The following is a 23105-nucleotide window of genomic DNA, read 5'->3' as shown; positions in this document are numbered from 1 at the left end:
AGGATAGTAAGGAATTTCTCAAGAATAATGTATTTCAGGAAAGAAAGTGTCAGTTCAAACGTTCAAGGAAGCACATTGCTACAAAAAGCATCAGCAAGTTGTTACCAGTATCAATAAAACAATAATCCTCACTCAGTAATAACCCCGCTCTTTTGCTGGAAGTACACATGGTTTTCAAATTTGTGACAGTGCTTGTAGGAGGCAGGAATAATAGCATAGAAAAAAATGACACCTACCTATGGAGAATAGAAAAAATTATGGTACCCAAAAATGAAGTGATTTTTTTAACATCCTGCACTTAACTTTCTTTCATATGGCATGAGACAACAACAGTTTGGATACCAAAATTCTGAAAAGTCTTTGGAGTTTGTTTAAGGAATGCTGGTCTACACATAGTCACAAAGACAAATTCCATTTACTTAATTCAGGTCTATAAATTACATGGTTTATCAAATTTTAGCATTGACAAAATTAAAGAAAATTGAACTCCGTATACAGCAAATGGTTCAGATTCTAGTTCATTAATTACTTTGCACGTATCACTGGATTGGGATAAACCTCAAACTTGTTAGGTTTTATATTCTTAAAATACTCATGAGAGTACATTTTTCTCCATTCTTCATTCAACAAAGTCCATATTCATTATGGAGGCATCTGCTGTAATAATTGCACCCAGGTGCATCAATACTGGCAAATCACTTCTGCACTGCACCCTTGCAGCTTGTCTAATATTCAGAAATCTCCAGTGAAGGAATAGCAGGAGGGTTCTTGAAGTTCCTTATGACCACAGAAAAAGTCTGCACAGTTTGGAGATCCATGTCAGTTTTATGTGGGATGTAAAATGACCTTGCTGTCACAAATGCTCCAGCAATACTTCAACAAATTCTACATTTTCTTTTCTAAACTAGCACCAAATGCTCTGCGAGTAAGACGAGGTCAGCATTGTAAACTCCTTACTAAAGACTGACTCAAGAAATCTGAACTAACATCAGACTGGACACTAAGTTTCACTCATGTTCTTGACTTAAGAAATTAACGCAAAGACTCAATATACAATATTACAAGATAAATAAAGTTAATATACAATATTACAAGATAAGTAAAGAGTAGCTTTACTCTTTATAATCAGATTTAGGAAACTGCAACATTTTACTTATTTCTTTCACAACACTTAATAAATGTCAACACAGGGAAGCAAGTGCAGAAACAAAAAGTTCTGACCCTGAGGCCACTTAAAAAGACAGAGAGAATGGCCATTTCCAATTCATGCAGGCAAGAAAGAGGCTCAGTAGAGACAAAGGGAAAGAACATATATCTAAGAGGACTAAGTAGGGACCAGCTTTCCTACAGACAGCCAAATGTTAGAAGCTAAAATACCTAACTTGTTAGTCTTTGGAGTAGAATTCAACATGTAGTAGCTACAGATGCCTGGCCTGTATATGGAGAAAGGCAGAGATCTCCTACGGACAAGTCCAAAAGCCTGCCTGCTGAGGGGGCGGCAGCCTGGAGCTTTGTTTGCACAGCTTTTTCAGTGGGTTCAGGGAGAATCAAAACCAGCAACAGAGCTCAAAAAGCAATTACTTCTAATTTTTTCTTGCTTTATATAATATAGCAGGAGAGTTCTGCTGTTGTCAGCCACAGAAATGGACAAGACACCTATTTTGTGCAATAAATTGATACAAAATACTGAATTGTGGTAGATGTGGAATTATTAAGTTTCTCTAATATTCTGTGCTGAGTCTAGACCCAATAAATAAAAGATGATTGTCATCACCAAATGGTTCAGAAGTCTTCTGGGACACAGAAGGTCCAAATTCCTTCTGACACAAGAGGCTTGAGCACCTCTGCTGAACATCTGACAGATAACTGGGGTAGGAGCAAAGGAAGAAAGAAGAAAAAGTCATGTACAGTATTAAATCATCGCCAGACCTAACTTGCACTCTGCTTCTGAAGCTGAACTATTTTGCATAAAATTGCAATCTCTCTGGGCCTACCCAAGGCACGCACCTGGTAAAGCAGGATATAGTGGAATGAACCGAGTTTAAGACAGTATATTTGTAGCATAATTTTAAAATTCACCAATATTCATATCTTGTTAACACTTCAGTTCCAGGTACCACCTATAACTTAAGCACTGAAAAACAATTACTACTTCAAAAGTTCAGGTATTATAGAACTTCGGAGGCAATATGTTCTTAAATTAAGACACATCAAAAGTTTGAAACACAGATGGGAAAAATATGAATGCAATGCCAAACTAATTCCACTTAGCCAAAAATATACACCACTGCTTTTGAAATGTTTTTTTAACTTTTTTTTTTTTTTTTTTTTTTAAATATCATGGGTACAGTGGCTCCATTTCATTATCACAAAAGCTTGAGAAGAAACATCTGGCAAGAACAGACTAGAAACAAGCCAGAAGAACTGTGTGGGTGATATAAGAAAGAATATTTATTGAGAATCTTCTGAACAATAAGATTACAGTTGGAAGAAAAATTCTAGAGTTATTAGTAAAATTACTTAAATTGGTGATGACTTAATAGTAGCAAAAATTAACAATTAAATGATATTTTCTACAGGAATAACAAGAAAATCTGAAAAAAAAAAAAAAACCCTTTCTGATCTGAAAGATGTAGGGAAACAGGTTTTACCAGTATGTTTAAAAATAAGTGATGATGGAACTTGCTTTGAAATATATTTGTGTGAGAAACCAGCAGCTGAAATCTTGGATCCAAGGTGAGAATAATCATAAAAGCACAGCAGGATAATTGTTCCCAGGAGGAAATGACCGCTCAGATTGCTTCTGGAGATTCACTGGTCAAACACGGACATTGAAACCTCTGGAAAAAACAAGCAACCCACAAGCCATCCTCTAAGGCAGCTTTTTTCCTATCAGCCTGGACTAACAGATGGGCCTTGCATTATTCCCCAAGTAGACACAAAGACTGGCTTTGTGACTACATGCCTGTGTGGAAGTGAGAAGGATTCCAGAAGGAAGGGCTGTCTGCTGAGAAAGGCCGGGCTCTTCCCGAGGACACCAAAAGAAGCCAGAAAAAATTCACTGAGGTGCAACACATGAGCAGAATTAGAACCCATGACACAGTGAAACGTATAGTTAGTTTGGGCAAGCAATGACAGACTATCTAGGAGAGAATCTGGACAAAGTGTGGGACATATCTCAAATCTATAGGATAAAACTAAACAGAAAATGATGCTGACTATTTGGGGTGGAGGGGAAGCTGCTTCCTCGGAGATGTGATTGAAATCTCACAAAGTGTACATTTTAAACTGGACTGGAAAAATATTAATGAAAGGAGAATCAATTTCAAACTGGCAGAAATATACTAGATAATCTGTGTGGTTTTCTTCATCTCCACAGTTTATTATATTCAATTATCTTGTCCAAGATGTAAAGTTAATCCTAACTCTTCAGTCTGGCTTCCTGTCACACAGATTCTGAACATCAAACTTACCAAGAAACAAAGAACTTTCCATATTCAGCACTGTCAGACAAGGGTACTACATTCTTCTAGAGTCACATGAATGGTGCTTTGCAGCACCATCATCCCACAGCTCACAAAGCCTGTGCACTTGATCAAAACCTACCCCGGCCAGCAGTCACATTTGGGCACATGGAAAAATCTCTGCTACACAACACAGCACTTGGAACACCCAATACCATTTACAAAACACATTGCAGTCAAAATGACTGTGCAATACTCTCCTGGAGTTAAACTCAATGACCCTAGTACAAATTATGTGACCATAAAAAAACCTGCTCAAAATTATTTTAATGAAAATTATAGCCAGAGTATGCTCATATGTCAGCCTTGTTTGAAAAGCTTGCACAGAAAGATAACCATAGAACATAACTGTATGTATTTGTAGCAGCACTTGATCAAAACTGTTTTTATAAATTTATTAAAAATAAATCAACATTTTTCTGAAGGCTTGTACAAAACAATCAGGTTTTGATACTGAATTACATTTTGTGAAAGGCTTTTAATGCATGAAGAAAATACAACAGGAGGGACACCCCTCCAAATTACTTAGAGCCTTCAAGCCTGCAGTTAAACATTCATTATGACATGCTTCAGCTAGGTATTTTACCTTTATCTCAGCTTAAAGCAATCTATTTTTAAACTACATTATGAACACAGTCAAAATGTGTTTTCTGACATTAACAGAGGCACCAACAGACCTAGCCACAGCCTCAGTGCTGCTCCACAGTGTCCTGTGCACCTCCGTCTGGTGACACACGTAGGTGGCTGTGCAGGATGCGATGGGGCAAACACTGTGACCCAGCCTGCTTTGCAGTTTCTTTTATGAATGTTTGCATTTGATGGCTTTCTTTATCCCAGATTAGTTTGGGGCTTTTATGTTTCTGTCACATAAGTATTGTTTCATTATTCTGTGTTGAGTCTCCAGGACCTTGATTTCATTTCACTCTATGTGATTTACAGATTTAAACAAGTGACTCCATTTGCTTTTTCAAAGCTTAATCATATCAGTGATTCAGTCATTTATGAAGACAGCCAAAACTTCCTTTAAACAATCCAGAAGAAATGTTTATTTATTCTCAAGTACATGACCTTGAATTTCTTGCTGTTAAACCCATTCAGTTTGTATCATACTCACCATCTAAAAGATTTTTCTTGTGTCTCTTCAGAACAGAGAAATTTACCAAGTCCAAGGCATATGACATCGAATTTTACTAAAAAATTCTTCTGGTTTTCATCTACAGATCATTAGAACCACTCACATGATATTTTCTCCATTGCATAATCACTGTTCACCACCTTATTCTACTCGGTCTTACCTTCTGTGTCCCATTTACACAAAATGATGCTCGACAAGAAACAGTGCCAATTTCATACGCTTAATCAAGGGTAAATGCATATTTTGCCTTTTTCCTTTCCTCCTCCTCTTTCTGTACTACTCCACCCTCTTCTGTCTTTCAGACCTCAGAACACCTTTCTGCATACTAGAAGCTGCCTTCTCTCTTGACCATTCTCCTGCAATTGGCCTCCCTTGTGGTTTTTCTCTTCAATCTCAAGAGAAGCAAATGTATTTTTCTATTTTAAGAAGAAACTTCCTACACTTGCTGTATTCATATTTTAGAATACTTTCTCTTCAATTAGCAGTCGGTCTTCTAGGGTTTGTTTAGTTACTCTGACTAGCTGCAAATCTTGACTCATCAGTACAGCTTCCTTTCAACTCTTCTCTGTACTTTCCCATTATCTCTACTCCTCACATATTCTCTTCCTGAAATTGCTATTTAAAAAAACAGAAACAAATCATACAACATTTTTTCTAAAAATGCCATCTATTTTCTAAAATGGAGACACTGATTCAAGATCTAGGAATCATCCCAGGAAACCAAAAAAGCAATTTTAACAAGTAAACAAGAAATCCAAACGGAAGTATTCTTCATCCAAAACTGTAGTTAATCTGTAACACACTTTGCCTCTACAAAGTCAGTACAGTGGTAGAGAGTTTTGAGTTTAGAAAGCCACTGGGCACATTCAGGGAAGCAAATAAAACCATGGGCTGCTGAATGCAAAAAATATCACCTCTATGGCAGGCATTTAAGCCACAGGTAATAAGAAGTTGCAACGTACACAGACTATGCTCATCCTCTGCTTTCTGGTCTTAAATTTTTCCTGCTCATTTGGTATTACTTAGAAGTAGTCAGACAGTTTTACTGTCTAAGAAGTAAAACAGTGGGTAAGCCCATTTTCAGTCTGACTTAATGTGCTTGCTGTGATGCATTCATCAAAGATAAAGTATATCATCTGCATCCTCTATATCTTACCACTCTTTCCCCTTTTAACCTTCTCTTGGGCCTCTGTAAGGGCTCTCTCACTATTAGTTACTGTATTCTCTCCATACTTCGTAGTCTTTGTAAAAACAAAAAACCCCACTTGATGAAAATCCAGCTTCCCCCGCCATCTCCTGAAAACCTTCCTAATATCTCAAAAGCATTTGCACAGATTAGCCTTGCCCACTCATTGTTACAGTAACATCACTTTTTAAAAGCAGTTCAATAATTTATTCATTTGGGACCTAATACTAAAGGAATTTTTCAAAGTGTTAATGAATTTGCTTTCTCTTCATTATCTTTATTCAATACAGAAATTAAGAAAAAGCTCCATTTTTTCTCTCAGCACATTTACTTTAGCATTAATCAATTTGCCTAATAAGAAGGAAAATAAAAGGCAGTTCACAACACACTTTGCCTCGCTCTGCTCATCAACTTTAAAAAGAAATATAAAAACTCTACAGAGTGATGCATGGATAAATCAGTATTTCTGAGTCAGTTCTTCACTTTGAGGATCAATTAAAGTACTTCACAAAGGCATGAAAGGCATGCTAGAAATTTGCCTAATGTGGTATTTTCTGAAAGGACCAAATTATTTTCTGTACCTGAGGATTATTTGGAAATATTTTCAGAATTTTGTTAAGATCCTTGGAAGTGATGACAGCAGTTAATTTTGATCCTCAAACCCAAGATCTGAATGCATCTGCAATCTGTTGAAGATGTGTACATCTCATTTACTCCATAACAACCAGGAAACACATAACTCCTAAGTAGAAGGACTACAGATACAACTTACAGATAGCTAATTCAAAAGTACTCCCCCTTCTAGTTCATACTTCCAAAATCTCAGAAACCAAAGAAGGTAACATATGGTCAAAGGAACACTTGGGGAATGATGCTTACAGTTAATTTGATTACTTAAGCCAGGTAGCTTCACAAAGTGGACACCAGACAAAGGCTGGCTATTTTTCAAGGCACAGGCAATAGCCAACAGAAGTATCCTTCTGCCATACCTTCATTCATTTTTGCATCAGAGGTCTCAGGTTCCAGGCAGGTTTTTTTACAAGATAAGGAAAGCAACACTAAGACTGTTTCCCAGAAGCAAATCTTTGCGCAAATGACCAAGGAATATAATTTTAATTCCCCAAATCTAGAAAATTTTGCCTCCCCCCACCCTTCATTTATAACATCTGTCCCACAATGGTAACATTTCTAGTTATTGCAAGTCAAGTTCTATTAAGAACAGGAAAACAGTAATGTTAGAAATACTACCCAGTACCTGTGATACTGATAGGACTTGATATATTTACAGAAGGCCCCTAAATTTTTAATGCTATTTCAGTAAATTATAGAACTGTGTACACAGTTACCAGCCTTTTACTGCTGTATGAAGAAGTTGTGTTTGTAAATATAGTTTTGTATTAAAAAATAATTCAAGTAATTAGGACTTCATACCAGTCCTGAGGATAAAAACTAGTCTTTTGCACTTGGCAAGAGCATAAATAATGAAATTAAAAGAGATTGCTCAGAATCGGATATGTGGGAGTATCTCTTAAGTCCAAACTACCTTGCTTTCTCCAAGAAAAAAAAATATATTCAAAGTAGACACAGTATATTTTTTGACGATTATGATAATTGTTTAAAGAGTACTGATCCAAATATTATATAAAGACACAAGATATTAAGAATTCTTTAATTGCAATAACTACTTCAGGAATATTTGACCCAAGTACTTCTGAAATACAGATCTCAGGCATTTCAACCACAAGAATAGAAAAATGGTAAAATGCACTGTAGTCCCAAATGGGAGTCTGCTCTGAAAAAATAACAATTTAAAAATACATTGATTTTAAGTCTTGAGATTGTTAAAACAGATCTTTAGAGACACTCCACAGTAGCATGCCACTTCTCAACTACTCACAAAATGCATTGCAAAAGACTGCAATCAACTCCACATTCACTGTGACTAAATAAACTGCAAATTTTAGTGGTTCTGTAACAGGAAAAAAATAGTAAGAAAAACAAAAATTAGAAAGAACTTGTATCAATTGCTTAAGAGTATAAGTACAACACATTGGTACAAAACAAAGATCCTCCCTGGCCCAATCTGCTGCCTCTTGAAAGTACCAGCAAAGGATGCTTAGGGAAGTGTGTAATATTGTAAGGAAGAAAAATTCCTGACATACTGGGTCCTAGTGTTCTTAACTACAGAGACTTCAGTAATTAGGTATAAAATTGTTCACACATAGGGATCTGACCTGTTGAAACATGACATTTCATGCTGCTCTTATATTGTTAAACTGTACCTAAAAAGATTGCTGATTTGTGACCTTAATGCACTCATCAACACACTGGAGAAGAAATTTATTATAAGGCTGCACATCAAGAGATTAGAAATAACAAAACTGTCTAGCTCTCAGCAATATATGGCAGGGAGTCATAATAGGTTTTATGGCATCCAATAGAGGAAAAGAAAAAACTCCAAACACCTGATTTACTTTCATATAAGACAGTAATTAGAATTTTATTTGGCAAGAGGATGTTGGAGCTTAGATAAACCAAGAGTTATAAAGTTCTTGTACAACAGCAACTGAGAGGAACAGTTACATTTCTGTTTGGAACACTTCCCTAACAAAACCTGGACATTTAAGTTTAACATATTCTTGCACCTTTGTTTACAGGTACCCTTAAGGAGAACAGACTAAGCACCAAGGATGAATTTAAGTTTCAGTTACAGTTGGCCAACTGTCACCACACAGCACAAGGAAAGAGAGGATTTCTGAAAGTCACTCTGTGATGGTAGGAAATAGATATATCTGGAATCTTCCCTTTCTGAACTTGCCAGGAAACCAAATAGCCTCATAGAGAATATTCTACTCTTAATCAGTAAATCTATGGCATTTAGTTCCCACCAGAAGGAAGGGAAAGGCTAAGATGAAGACTGTCACTCAAGAAGCCCTCTACATGCTTGAAAACAAATAAAATAAGCCCTATTTTAACAGCATACAGTGATGGTTGTAATCTACAGTGAAAAGTGTTATTTTCATTAAAGAAATGTATAAGTTTAGATATGCTACAATAGAGGCTATAAATTCATAACATCCATTTCTAGCAAAAGCAAAGCTTTCGGTCAACCATGAACTGAAAACTCGTAAAATATTAAAAATCTAGGTCCAATGACCCATTAAATATGTTAGATGCAACTTCAAAAGATATCTATAAATATCCTTATATCCCTTGCATAGGTAACATACAAAGCGGTCAAAACTACCCATTTTTCATCTCTTACTCAGTTATACTTGGTTTTATCAGATAAAGAGCATGAAATATCATCTGTCAGCATGAAACATCATCTGTCAGCAATTAACTGTAAATCAAAAAACTGTGTTCTTTTAACATAACACTAGTTTTTTTATGCAGTTTCTGTCACCCTTTAATGCAACTGTGAAATTCTGCTAGTTATGCCATGTAGCACTTAGCTTTTCTAACCTGGAAATAAACAGTTTCTGACACTCCTGTCTGGCAAGCACATGTGTTGGGTAAAAAGCCAACCAATGAACTAGTGAACCAGTGTGCTGCCACACCCATCAACAAGGCTGGTCAATGGATTAGACAAAGGATATGTGGCAAGGGAATAACTGCTAAAGGGAAACATTTCTTTGTAACAGAATGAAGTCAGTTAATATTTCTCCACCTTTACAGCATTCAAGGATAATTCTATCTATTTTGCTAGACAGAAACATTCAAAGACACAACCACTCCTTAACAGTCCTAAAAATATCTTGCTATATACACAGTGTGTTAAAATTTGTGTAGTTAGCAAATATTGACTATACTGCTTCTACATAATTGCAAATTATTTACAGGGTAAGAGTGTAAAATAGTCACATGCTGCACAAGGTAATTTCCATGTCATTCAGGAGTGGAGTGGGGAAGGCATGTGGTGACAGCACCTACGTGGCTGGTGACTACAGTAACTTCTGGGGCAAAAAACACTACAAGGAGTTTGGCAGGGACCTCCCAGAGTCAGGGAAACCCAAGAGAGAGAAGAGAGATTCAGGAGGACCTGGCAGCTCTTGTGAGGGAGGCTGACATGGGGAGGGTGATGCCAGAGCACCTGAGGGAGATTTGAAGAGCTCTAGGGAGCACAAGTGACTGGGAGCACAGTGAAAAGGGTGGGCAAACAGGACAGACAGGATGTGGCAGGGCAGTTTGTACAGCATTCCCTGTGGGCAGATGTGTAGGAGAGTGCAGCCACCTTCCTGGCCACTGAGTATCAGTGGGACCTTTACACCCCTTACAACTGCCAGAAAGGAGTCTGAAGCCATGTGGGGATTGACTTCTTCTCCCAGGCAACCAGGGAGAGGAGAAGAGGAAATGGCCTCACATTGCACCAGGAGGGAGGTTCAGGCTGGACATCAAGAAGACTTTCTTCATTGAAAAGGTGGTCAGCCATTGGCACAGACTGGCCAAGGAGGTGTTTGAGTCACCAGCCCTGAAGTGTTCAAGAAATGACTGGACATAGCACTTAGTGCTATGGTTTAGTTGTCATGGTGGTGTTCAGTCAAAGTTTGGACTTGATGAGCTTGGAGGTCTTTTCCAAGTTTAATGAATCTATGATGTGAAAACCATAGAAGAACCTCCACAAGGTATCCTATGCTAGTTTCAGTGGAATACAGTGTAGTCAAGGAACGATTTCTTGATAGGTGCTTAGTCTATTCCCATGACTAATGAACTTATTTCTTTTTGGAGTTGATAGCTGTGATAGCCACTCTATTTTGTGAATAATCATTGTGTGAAGACTTTTTAATAATATTCAGTAATTATAAATCTGAATGTTTTGAACATTAAAATTAAATCACTTTAAAATGGCTTAATCCCTCAAAAATACTATCCTGATCACCAAACTGAAAAATTCATACGAGAGATCAGCAGAAAGGTGTGAAAAAACAGGGCAGAATCAAGCAAGCAATGAAGTCTTTTGATCTCAACAGATTAAAAAGTCACCTCATACTAAAATGCCTAGTGAGAATATACAGGAGAAAAACAAAACTGAACAAAGAGAAGCAGTTATGATTGGCAAAGACACTATTAGGGTCTGATGAAAAGCTACCTGTCATTCCAATCAACCGTTATACCCGAATATTTTCACACCTCTTGGAAGCCTTGCACATAAGCTTTACATAATAGGCAAGTAGCTCCCATGGTTATCTTCTGGAATCTCTTCAGAAAGCAGAAGTATTGCTCAAGGGTATTTTAAAATGTCCACTGCAGAACCTGCACTGCAGTCAGTAAACATTAAAAAAACACCCTATCAAAGAACCAGCTGGTCAGGAAGTGGTGCTATCAGTCTGCTATTCCTCAGGAAGAGAAGCACAAGCAGCAGAGACCAAAATATTGTGTAGGGTATGCTCTGGTTCTAAACACTCACCCTGGGCACCCACCCCTCTACCACTGAAGACTCAGACCTGCCTTTTACAAAGTTCTCAACACATCTTGTCCAATGTGACACAGTAACACAGGCAAGGTGTCACTGCCAGGAGCTGGCTATTGCATCAGGACGTACAGACCATTCCTCTGAGCTGCCGGGCAGTCTGCATCTGCCTGATGGCTGAGTTCAATTTTACACCCAGATCTTGCACAAGCACTACATACTGTTAAAAGCTGACTAATTTTTTTCTGCAAAGTGTACCAAAACTTTGTCATCTCAAGAAAATTTTAAGACACAATTCTGCACTTAAAAATACAGAAAGGAAAAAGGTACCATACAAAGACTTTTCTGACTCTAAAACTGTTCTCATTTATTTTGTAACAGAGAAATTGTGCTATATAAATGTTACCATGGTAACAACTCACTTTATTGAACAAGAGAGAAAACAATTATCCCAAACCTGCGTATCATGCAAGCACATGCAGTAGATTTAGTGCTGCCCTTTTTTCCCCTCGCTATTTTTCTTCTTGCAAAGAAACAGATTTTGAATTTATACCTTAAAGCAAGCCAGGCATCATTTTGCCTGTCCCTCCCACTTCTTTGTATATTTTACACCTCTTGAGTGCATGATGTGAAGGACCCACTTACTCAGAAAAAGAAAAAGGGATTAATGAATCAGAAATGCTCTTCCCCCTCCTGAGTGAAGTACAGAAGACTCCTATGTAAATGGTTCACGCATTTAAAAAAAATGAAGCCCTAAGGCAAGCACAGCACATGCTTAGTATTCACTCAGTATACTTAAACAGGAACCCTTAGTTTATAGAAAACCAAAACTTAATCATCTCCAAACATAAATTAAACCTGATTTTACTGTTCTGTCAAAGTATTTCTTGTGATATTATATTTGTAAACATATATTTATATTTTATATATAAGGGACAGCAATATTTTCCAAAGAACTGCATGGATTTAGCCATACAAATCCAATTAATCTCAATAGAACTTGTATGGCTAAATCCCTGTGCTCAGCTTTGACATTTTAGAAGCAGTGGGGGAGGTTTGTCAAGGAGTGACTATGTATTATACAAAACTTAGTTTTCTCAGAAATAAAATACCATGTAGATACTTAGAGATAGCAACAAACATTTATGATTCTGTTAAGAAAATCACGTTCTTAGGAAAGCAGGCAAGGATTTCCACAAAACTCTTATTTTACAAAAAATAACAGTATTATTCTGCAGCCTATGAGATAAAACTAATCACATGTACATATTAGTTGGATAAATTATTCTTATTTTACCTCCAGTTTTGATCTTTTTACTTCATTTGCAGTGCATCTGCCTCTCTCATATGAAATGTTAAAGAATGAATTTAATCTACTGTTCACAGTTGGAGGATGTGTTTGGGATGCATAAAATTCATGTTTTTAAAAGATCACTTTAAAGAAGTGACTTAGAAATGCTGTTTAGAAAGACGATCTTGTCACCACCTTTCTCACTTCTTTTTTTTTTTTTTTGGTTTATTTACAGTCCTAAACAACTTAGAGAGTTTAAGTGTAGAAACAAAACTACACTCAACCAATTTCAGCAATGAAGAGTGCAGCTAATTTTGGCTATCACTTAGAAGCTTTTTTCAGGTACTTGAAACAATTTATGTGTATATTTATGTGTATGCACATTAATGCACACACGCCATACAAACTGTGCAAAATCTTAAGTCACTATGCTGTCTTCTTCATGGAATTGGAACTCTCCAAATCATCCAAATATAACTTATCTTGACAGAGAATTCTTTCTGAAATATAGGCTTCAATGATATGTCCTTCATAAATACACACACACCTACTCCACTGAGTAAATTTAATACCTCCCTATGAAGTTCCAACATAAAAACATAATATATAAAAATACATAAATATAATCCCAGTAGCTGAACTGGTAAAACCTACAATTCCATATAAAGAAGGCTGTTCTTAGGTGCCTTCTCTCTTCCCCTAAAGCCCTCAACAATCAGTACCAAGATTTCAGTTCCTAAACCAAAAACTGCTAGAGATGTATGTTTCCCATACCGTAGTTGAACAGTTAAATCCCAAGAGTCTTACATTTGCAGAAGTGCTATAATGTCTCCTTTTAAAATAATTTAGATTTTGCATTTGCCAGTAGTTTTTGTATGGAAACTTTTTTTTCCAGTTCAAGTATAAATCATACAGATGCAGTGGAGACATTTTTTGTTTGTTTTTGTTAAAGAAGAAAAAAGTGATGATTTTGGAATTAGCTGGACATTTAAAGTATTTAACAAGCCACTAAACAATTAGGACAAATTCACCTAATATAAGCCATCATGCTGCTGTTTATTCTTCCTGAATTGGTTAGCTAGTTACTCACAGGAACCCTTAGCCCACATGCTAGTTGAAAAGTTTTATTTAAAGCTTGTTGTATTTCAAATTAATAATGATCACTGCAGTACTGTATCCTCAACTCACACTTATTGCTTGAAATGCATGATAATGTTACTATTTCATGAAAAACTAAAGCCTTTAAAAACAGAAACATTGCTAAATGCTTCTGCTAAACATTGCTAAAGTAACATTTTTCTGTAATGGTGAGTTCTGAAAGCCTTATGACTGGACTTGAAACAAGTTCATAAAAGCAGCAGCATGTTACAAAAAAATACACATTATCAATTGAGACAGTATCTGAGAGCCTCTCAGACCAGAAGCCTCTCTGGCCAGAAGCCCCCCTCAGAGCCTTCTTTGAATCTTGTTTTATTAAAAAGCTGTGTATTTTGGTGTACAAAAGTTCAGTATTGTAAAAATGTTTATCTTAATTAAACATATGGGATAACATCTTTAATCTTTAATATATTAAAATAAGAAAACTTTTTGTGAGAAAGACTTCTATTCATAAGCCTTTCCCAATACAAAAATCTCAAACACCTTCTGTTCATGTCCCTTACAACCTCAGCTTTTCCATCTCCCTCAGAACTCAGAATCACAGAACGGTTAAGGTGGCAGAGATCTCTGGAGGTCATCTGGTCCAACCTCCTGCTCAAGCAGGGCCATCTGGACCAGGCTGCCCAGAACCGTGTCCAGACAGCTTTTGAGCATCTCTGAGGATGGAGATTTCACCACCATTCTGGGCAACCTGTGCCAGCACTTGTCACCCTCACAGTAAGAAAGCATTTCCTGACACCTCCTGTGTGTCAGTTTGTGACCATTGCCTTGGAGCAGAGCAGCAGCTCCTTGCTATGGCTCATTATACCCCCTTATCCTCTACAAGCCTCCTGCTCCTCCTGCTTCCCCACTTCTCAGCCTAAGATGCTCCACACCCTGTGCCTGGGTCTTGGTTAGGTCCGAAGGATCATCACATTCAAACATATTAAGCACCTGGGTGGGGCAGCCTTAACAGAGCTCTCCACAACTACTACTGCTGCATCTTCCTGATCCAGACAAAACAATGTTTGGATGTGAGAAATGTGTAACTCAGAAACCAAACACCGACATGTTTATCCGTATAACAAGTTGGTTTCTTGGTGGGATATTTTTTTGTTTGTCTTGTTTCTTGGAATGTAAACCAAATCCTTCTCTAAAAGAAATTAGAAAATCCAGAAAATTGAAACAATCATGAGATTCCCATGCAGCCTCCTCTGACCAAACCATCTTGGTGGTCTTTAATAACAGCAACTAATTTAGAAATTGTGGATGAAATACAGTCAGTAGCCATAAACATGTTCGCCTCCTTCACAAACTGTTAAACATTAATTCAGGAACAATTTCCTTTCAGTTGACTAACAGAATGATATCTTACTATTAAGAATTTTCAGAGGTTATTTTTCATCATCATTATCTAGGTTCAGAAACTTTTAGTTTCTAAATGCTTATTTTCTTCCAGGTGACAAGACTCTCAAACTCCTGCCTGAGTGCAAGCCACAAAAAAACTGTGTCCCCCTGCATTTAGGCTGGCTCATCACCAGCCAGAGTCTGAGTTAAAGTTCCCAGTGGCAGAATGCAGCCTATTCAAAACAGCATGATTAATTTAGCTAAAAAGAAAACCACAAGCAGAGAGAAATGGATTAAATAACAACAAAACCCTACATACATATGGTCTTATCTGAGACTTGCCTTGTTAACATTCCCCTTTTTTCAGCCAGAGGGTGAAGCACTTGCTGGTACTGCCCGAGTGCAACTGCTTCCTCTGACACTATAACCTGAATCCTTCCCCCTCTCCAACACAACCCAAGGCTGAATTCAGGTATTGTTTCCCCAGTTACAAAGCAACTGAAAGAAAGCCACTGCCAGGTTCCCAGAAAGCTGAGGAAAAGCTTAACTGCATTTAACCCTTTGGACTCCCTGGAACCAGCCACACATCCTCTGGTGCCAGGGACCCACAGAACCCACAGCTCCCGTGTTCTCTGTGGCCATTAAAAGCTGCACTTGAGAATGCCACAGATGACACAGGCAAAAAAGCAGGGAAATGGTGCTACAAAAGCAAAGAGTTTCATTTTTTTCAGTGTGATCAGATATTACATTCTCCTGTAAAGATCTAATGGGAGGACTAGAAATGTAAAAATGGTATTAACAACTATTCACTTTCTATTTTTTCCTTCAGCGAATAAATGTATTCAACTTTACAAATTTGTTCCCAGGTTCTCTCTAAGTGTTGAATCCAATAAGTTAATGAACTGATAAGAAGGCTACTGTGCCCAAAAATAGAGTATCAATTCCTTTGTATGACAATTGTTCACAATAAATGCACACTGCTATGTTTCTTGTGCTCTGAATGGGAAGTAAAGGTATCAGTATATATGTAATGTTTGTGGATGTCCAATGTACCACAGCTGCAACTTGATATTTAGAGCCAACAAAGAAAAAACTAGAACAATGAGAGAAAAAGATCTCAAATCCTGATGAAAGTGACTGGCAAATATTATTTAACCAAGGAAGAAAAATACTGATGACTTACACTGGGTCCACTAAATATCTGACATAACCAAATATTCCAATGACATATGAAATTATCACTAAAGTCAGCTACTCAGTAAAGAAGCAGTCCAGATATCAAGATTTATCACAGCTGCTTTTTCATTCAAAGTATTTACTCTGACACCTTAAATTCAACAAAGAATTAAAGAATTTCAGATAAAGATGGTCTTTCTTAACAGAGATGAATATTCAAAGGTTTGCTTGCCGTCTACATTTTAAGACTAAGGTTTTTTTATATATTTATACACATACATATAATTTATTGTTGTCACTTGATACTACATCCTCTTTCCTTGAACTTCTATTGTAGATTATTACAAAATAACTAAGACAACACCTGCAAATCTTTTCAAGTTGGAAAAAGTAATTTTACAAATGTCTCCGTTTATAAGCAGTGAGCAACCTGAAGATGCCTGTCCTGTGTCAGTGACTGCAACTACAAAGTACCCCCAGATTAAGGATGTGTCTTGCATGTGCGCACATGGTCATGTGTCTGGAGAGGAGGGTAAGTTCCAGTACTTATCCAGAAGAGCCTTCAATTTATTCTAACATCACGATAAAACAAATAATCATAAAACAAACAAACAAGAAAACCCCCAATATCAACAACAAAAAGCCCTCCAAAAATTAAAAAAACAGGTGAACTTTCATGCCCATTTCAAATTCCTACCTGTTCCTTTTAAAAGATATTAGGATTTAACATCAAAACGAACAGCTTTTCTCTTACTACCTCACCTAATCCAGTTAGAAGTATTATGAAGATGACAGTGATTGACAGTTACATGATTACACACTTGACACACATCACATCTGCCAATACTACTTTTTTCCTCATTCATGCAGGTTTTTTTTTTTCCAAAAGAATACAGTATTTATTAGGTCAACATCTCCTAATTCAACATGCATGAAAAAATATTTAACATGCTTTTTAACATTTGGTTGTAAAATAAGAGTTAATAATTTTTAAACAAATTAAACTGCTCTTTGTCAGTACTTTTATTCATATGAAAATGACCTTAAGCAAACCTATCATCTGATGCAATAGTCTATATGGATTGCACTTTTATAGGTAACACAGATAAGAGTATTGTTCCGCTCATGAGGCAGAGGGAGTTAAATCATGAAATATTCAGTTTTAATTAAGATTATTGTATCAAAGGCAAGGCTTAATGCAGAATTGAAGTAAAGATCAAGGTTAATGCCTATTCTAAAGCAAATTTACATAAATTACATTTCAGTAGTATACCATGCATCTTATTTTGTTAATTTATACCATGTGAGACCATCAAAATTAAAGATAGAAAATATCTATTAAATCATCTTCATTCTCCTCCCACCAATGCAAAATTCTTTTCCCTTCTTTCAACTTTGTATCTGAATGCTTTGTCTATTATCATTTGCAATAGCTCAAGCAGTGGGGCTTTGCATTAAAACTTCAGGGGAGACTATCACACGCCTTACCATCTCCAAAAGAACGGTTTTTTATAGTATTCAAAGCTAAAAAAGCTCATCTTATTTCATTACTCCTACTTAGACCTTTTTTGAACTCTTTTAAATGAATCCTTTCTTGGCACTTGAAGACTATAAATACCTTCAGACATTTTCATCATCCCCTGGTAGTTATTTAGCCAAATTAGTGTAGGGATCATCTCTCTTCATCTGAACATCACCAAGCACATAGATAGCTATAAGTAATAATTACATGTGTTCATTTCCTTTAATCTTTCTTCACAAGTCATTCCCTTTTAGCCTTTAATTTTTGCCAGTCTTCATGCCTACATCTTCTTTTAAGTGTTACTGCTTTGCAATTATTTTCTTTTCTCTGAACAGCTTTATTCCAGGTCATATCCACGTATGCATACCAGCTTGCATTTACCACTTTATATTGACTTTTCACTGATGTATGTAAGTTTTTCTGTTTTTTTTTTTCACTTTTGTTTGTTTTAATAAAACATCAGACTCAAATCTCTTCATTGTTCATGTCAAACGATCACAGAAAAAAATGAAATTACCTGCACTAGAGACCAGCATTTCTCCTATTAAAAATACAATGTAAGTGCCTAATAAATTGTTTACATTACTCATTTTTATGTTTGGGTCTTTTTCCAGGTCTTAGGCATCATCTATTTTTGGGTAATCAGTCTGAAATACCTTTGGATTTTGGAGTACAGATAATTAACCCTTTTTCTTTGCATTCGTCTGTTTTAGTATCTGCATAAATACTTTCAGTCATAAGAAAATTATATGAGGACTTCAAGCATTACTTTTTATCTCCTGTCACACTGATGACTCCCTATCCTGTTTGCTATCTTTCTTCCTCATCACTCCAACACACTGAGCTATCCTCTGTGCCCCAGCACAATGTAAAGCTACAAAAGCTTCACCTGAGCCAGATGGAGACCACAAATTGCACTGGAGCCTGGTTCACTCTAGGGAATTCCAGATGCTGAGCAGAATTAAAATTTGGGCTATTTTTGATATGGGAGAGGAGAAGATGATACTGGTTTGAATGTTTATCTAATCATGGATAAAAGTAGATTTCTTTACTGCTACGGAGATTCTGCCACATCACATCTCCACCTGTACCTTTTCATTTCTCCCAGTCATTAAGAGATGGTCTGATTCTGGTCATTACTGCATAGAAAACGTGTTAAATCAACCTGTCAAATAGCATTCCACAGGCTAATCCCACAAAATGCCTACTACAAGGTTAAAACCAGCCAGGTCTCAATGATTTGTCTAGGAGGGAAAGAAAAAGGCAGGCTAAGGTGCAACACCAGCCTACTGTGCAACACCTCCAGTCACCATGTACTCCCTGTTAGCCATCCTTCTCCCTTCACTACTTCTACCGGAAGCCCATCACATTTCATGACAGAAGTTGTTCATTTAAAAAGAAAGCTTCTCTATGTCAAAAGCTCATTTGTAAGAGCTAAATACTAGGGTGAACAGCATCTCTGTCACTATTAACTAAGAGGGAGCCAGCTCAAAACAATAGGTAGATTTTTCAGGATATAATAAAAAAGCAATATAGAGATTCTGTGTCACTGATGCCTCCGCTATACCTGTTCAGTGAATCAGAACAGATTACATCAGACTCCCAGTCTTCTAGACTGTCAGTCTAGCATCTTTCGCAAGCACTACAGTCACACCAATTATTAAAAAGCTTTTCTCTACACTATCAGTGTCATACATCCATTAGAGGCCATTCCACACTAGAAGATATCTGTTGCAAAAAGTCTTCCTAGGCCATATGCTAGTAATAAATAAAAAAGGCTGGAAAAGATCATATTATAACAACAATCTTCAGTTTTCTTCTCATGTCTGTGTGGTAATCTCTTGAGTCAATCTGTTTACTTACTATCTGTATCTACTACACCAGGTTTTTTTTTTTTTTTGTCTATAATTCATTACTTTCTCTTCTGACGTTGTCTTTCATATTTCTTGTGCAGATATCTAGAATATGGAACACCCACTAGTTCATCTTATGTAGGTCACAGATGGTCAACAACACATCCAGCACTCTTCAATTATTAAAACAGACAAACCTGGTTCTTCATATTCTCTAGCTACGCCTTTCAAAAAATATCCCAGCTACCACATCTCCTATGTTTTTTTAAACTGACTAAACAGAGTCTGAATTCAAGACTTTTCAGAAGACATAGATATATTGCCTGCATATTCTGTTTCTCATAGTGGAATGTTTTACAATGTTCATAAGAGGATGATGAAGCTCCCAGAGTTCATTTATATTGTATTTCAGGAAACATTTAGGGAAGGTGAGCAGGCAGAAAAAAAAAAGTATGTAAAAATATACACACAGAAAGATATTTCTCAATATTCTATGAGAACTGCTATGGAGACTAGAATTAGGTCCTGTTAGAAATGGCAACATAAGTAAATTTCATCACATTCATAAAAAAATAGTAATCAGAAAACAGGAGAACAACCTAAGAAGAATTTGAAAGTACATAATTTTTGAAACTGAGATTTTTGTCTGTTTATTTGGGGTTTGGTTTTGAGTTTTTGTTCAGGTTTGTTTTCTTTTTTTAAAACACCTTTCTCAACATGGTTAACAGCAGGGTAATGAATGTTCATCTGAATGAAGTTAAAGTTGCACCATCACATGTTAGAGAAACACACCTACAGAGCAGCATTTGCTCATCTGAACTAGATCTGTCTTCAAATATTTCCATTTTAGTTCCACTTAAACTGTGCCCAAAAATCCACACAGAATCTCAGTAATATTTTTAAATTTTACCTCTGAAACACTTCTTGAAATTTAAATAACTTACGAGTCTTTAATTTTTTTGGTAAATCTTCTATGACTTGCACTTGCAGAGGTTATACCTAACCTCTTTTTATTTCATACTTCACAAAACAAAGGTAGAAGAACCCCTCTTGACATACTCAGCATTCTCACATTGAAAACATCGCTTTCAGAGCGTTTTTCACAAGACACTGAGCTACTCTATAGTTGCTGTAACTGAAATACAGTTCAAAGCTGTAGGGTTCAGACTGTAAGTTCAAGGATGTAAAATGACAGGTCATCATCACAGAATTCTGCAAAATAAGTTTCTATCAGAAAGAGATGAGTTTCAGCACCTTGTCCTTAGGATAAGTCAATAGCAATCCAGCAAAAAAATGATGAGAAGGCCAACACCAGCTTGCCAGCCATGCAATGCAACCCTGAGGAGGCTCTTCCCAAGTACTCACTGCAGAGTGACAGCCCAAATTAATTTGCAGGAAGAATGAGTGGGAAGGTGTACAAATCAATCACTGCCCCCAGTCTGCAAACATTTTGACAAGGAATATGACATCCAAGCAGGGATATTTGATGGTGGCTTTTCCATTTGTTTTGTAAGAAACCCAGAATAATTACTGAGAAAACACTTCTTAGTCCTTCAGGACAGAAAAGCTTTACATAGATATAATGTCAATGTTTGCATCTGAGGTTGTCTTGATTCCATTTCTAGAGGATGGAGGAGTCAGTGCATCAGGACACAATTCATTGAAACCTAGTACAGATTTTAAAACTTTTCATTAACAGAGTGGGTCTAGATGCTCATGTCTGCGTCAGGGTGCATGTCTCTTTCTCTCCATTAACTAGAAAAGCACACTACCTCATATGTACTTTTACTGTTCAGACACATACATAGGTAGACCCAATCTCGCCTAAAATAATCATATTGTATCTAGTATCATCCACCCCCCTCCACCTAATGTGAGAAATTAAATCATACAGTGGTAAGGATTCAAACTTTTTGCAGCACCTATACAACTTCAGATATAAAGCACCATTTTCAGCCGTAATAATCATCATTGTCATCATCATCATCATAACAGCTTTTCTAAGTGTAAGCTACTGTAGGATTTGTCTCACCTTGTTTTGTCATTCTCCATATTTTAAATGAATGGTATTTGCAACACTTACTAAGACTATAAACGTTCCATAAATGAGATTTACTCACACCATACTATCAATTTTCCACATTGCTCCCCCCAAATATTTTCCAGTTTTCATTTCCATAGATGGAGAAGAGAGATTATGTAAATTCCTAACTATTCTTCATCTACCAAGAGGCATTCTTTTGTGCATAAGCTTCATATTCTGAAATCCTCTCTTTCAATGCAGCTGCTTCTTTTGTCCAAGATACTATGGCAAGCCCCACTATCTGCTATCAAATGAACACAGCCAGCAGCAAAGGGTCTTTAGGGGAAGAGTGTCAAGCACAAAGTCAGTAGCTAGAACTGACTGCAGCTGGCAGGCCAGAAACAGTACGAGCATTCACCAAAGTGATCCAACACATTCTTTAATGTACCATTTTGCTACCTTATGCTCTAACATTGTTCATGGGCACAGTCTCAGTACTTTTCAATCTCATCAGAAAATGGAAGCTACAGATAGAATGGTACAGATATAATGCTACAAATTTATTTCACATGTGATACAGCAAAATAATTTGTATTGAAGTGACAGGTAAGGTGTAAACACCTAAGGAGAACAAACTAGGTAGGGAGATGCAAGAGTACATTAGGCAGGGACAGGAGGACATGGGACCATATAACAACCAGTCCAAGGAGCCTATCAATAAAAAGAATGTAACATTATAGCCAACCCTTCAACCAGTGATTCTGAACCATCTTTCTTGCCACTACTGAAATTGCAATTGCATCCATTACTGAATGTGCAGTGAAGTAAAAGGTATTAAATAAGCAAAGGATTGTCAAATGAAGATCTTGACAAGATTATCTGTGTCCCTACAATTCACTACAGTGAACACCAAGGAGCTAGTAAAGCTATTTTGGCTGAAAGACAACGACAGCAAAAAGTACAGCAGGTAAAATTGTCCTTTAGTAGGCTTTCAGCTGGAATTAGACTTCAGTTCTAGTTACCAGGGATGTGAAGAAACAGGGTATGCAATGTAGCTATTTAATCTCAAGAGTTAGTTCTAGTTTTGAAATTGTATTTCAATTAACCAGATTCTACACAAATACTCAATAAGGAGATGGTTCTTTGTCCCAAAGAGGTCATACTTCAAATAGTGAGAGAAAACAGCCAAATTACCTCTAAGACAGACAGAATTTATAAAAAGTATTAATTAATGATGTCAGCTGGGGGCTTGAAAGGTTCTTTTTAGCATTTAACATCTTTCTAGGCATATCAGTTTAAAACAAGAGATTTGAGAGAGAACTAATGAATCTATCCTAATGCTCTAATTTGCTTTATCTCAGTATTGTGTCCAATCTCATTTCCATGAATAGCTGGTGATTCTGAAATAGACTTTCTGCATACACTAAATGGTTAAAGCAAAGTGATTAAAAAACTTAAAATATACAGGCTGTTTTTAGATATATATATGTTATCAAGAGAG

General features: G+C 36.7%; 1 protein-coding gene across 5 annotated transcripts in view; it reads right to left on the bottom strand.

Moving 5' to 3' along the window:
• ORC5 (origin recognition complex subunit 5) overlaps nucleotides 1-23105 on the bottom strand; it is a 63185-nt gene that overhangs the window by 5090 nt on the left and 34990 nt on the right. The window lies entirely within an intron of this gene.

The sequence above is a fragment of the Vidua macroura genome, chromosome 5, assembly GCF_024509145.1.
Source record: "Vidua macroura isolate BioBank_ID:100142 chromosome 5, ASM2450914v1, whole genome shotgun sequence".
NCBI lineage: Eukaryota > Metazoa > Chordata > Aves > Passeriformes > Viduidae > Vidua > Vidua macroura.
Note: the sequence above shows the minus strand (reverse complement) of the source record. Positions and strands in the feature narration are given on the sequence as shown.